At 46.5% G+C, this 1,285-nt stretch overlaps 1 long non-coding RNA gene across 1 annotated transcript; it reads left to right on the top strand.

Moving 5' to 3' along the window:
- The first annotated feature begins 255 nt into the window (after nt 1-255).
- LOC142864136 (uncharacterized) lies at nt 256-902 on the top strand. Its single transcript, XR_012914717.1, has 2 exons — nt 256-349; nt 493-902. It is a non-coding gene; the product is annotated as an uncharacterized LOC142864136 (long non-coding RNA).
- Nucleotides 903-1,285: the final 383 nt, after the last annotated feature.

The raw sequence follows: 1,285 nt of genomic DNA, 5'->3' as shown, positions 1-1,285 counted from the left end.
CAGGAGCTGTAACTGACATCTTCACTCAGTGGCCTCCTCCTCTTCCTCTCAGCTCCCAGTTGGGTATATTTTGGTGTATTTTGGTTAATCTGTTGATCGTTTTTGTCTGGAGAAGAAAAGGCCAGCAAATTACAACCCACAAGGACTGTGCACGGAGGAGTCAGAAGAGGGTGGTGATAAAAAGAAGGCTTCTGCTCCATGACATCAGAAAAGAAGGAAAGTTCTAGAATGCATCTGAAAAATAACTTTGTCTTTTTTTTTTTTTTTATCGGAAATGGCTCGAGACACTTGAACACACCACCAAGGATGCAGCGCCTCTTCCTTCAGAGACCTTGAAAAGAATGCCCAGGTGCCCAAGTTCTGGGAGAGTAGACTGCACACACTTCTAGTGCTAGGGGCAGCCTCTCAGCGCATGTAACCCAGAGTCCGAAAAGACAGTGATGCCCGTGGCTTTGCCAATGTCAGAAGGCTGATTCCGACATGACTTTGCAGGCTAAAATGACTTCTCCATCCACGGCAGGTCTTGCAAGCACCCCGAGGACCCCAGCAACGTGCACGGCTGAGCCACCGAAAAGATCGGGAAGAGCTTTTTCAATATCATTCGAGGCGTTGTGGGAGAGCAAATGTCGAGCCCATAATAGATGCTTTCTGATCCTCCTCACACTGCACCTGGCTCTCCGAAGTATTGGTCCTATTACGTTTTTAAAAATAGCTCAGAAGTAATTTGAGTGCCGAACTGGCTACAGGATTTGAAAAAAAAAAAAAGAAACCCACCTGAATACATTCTACTAGTTCCTATCAGCCAGAGACCAAGAACTGCAGCCGCAGTTTCCTCAGAGCTAATTTCCAGCATTAGGGTTTATCAGAACCTAAATTCCGTTCTAATAAACGATGAAACAGCAGCCACTCTTTCAGCCACTTATTTGGGCGACCAGGGAATTGGCAGATGAGTTAAAAATTTCCATTGGTGACAACACACAGCTGTTGAGGTGCAAAGATCTGAGACTCTAATCAGACCAGGTTATATAAGTAGCACTGTCTCATTATCTCTGCTTGGGGGATAGAGTCCACCGGGCAGCTGGGGCCGGACGGGGGTGTCGACAGAATAGCTAATGGGAAGTTGACACACAAAGACATCAAGTTAGAAGAGAGGAAGTAGGTAACCCCATGCCCTCTTGCAACCTTGAATAAGAATACAGAGCGGGGGCAGCCCCTGCCCACAACTCTTCTTGCATGAGGCAGTAGCAATAACAAATGCTACTCCTTTTCTGGACTCACGAAAAAT

Source organism: Microcebus murinus, chromosome 24 (genome assembly GCF_040939455.1).
Source record: "Microcebus murinus isolate Inina chromosome 24, M.murinus_Inina_mat1.0, whole genome shotgun sequence".
In the NCBI taxonomy this organism is placed as follows: Eukaryota; Metazoa; Chordata; class Mammalia; order Primates; family Cheirogaleidae; genus Microcebus; species Microcebus murinus.
Note: the sequence above shows the minus strand (reverse complement) of the source record. Positions and strands in the feature narration are given on the sequence as shown.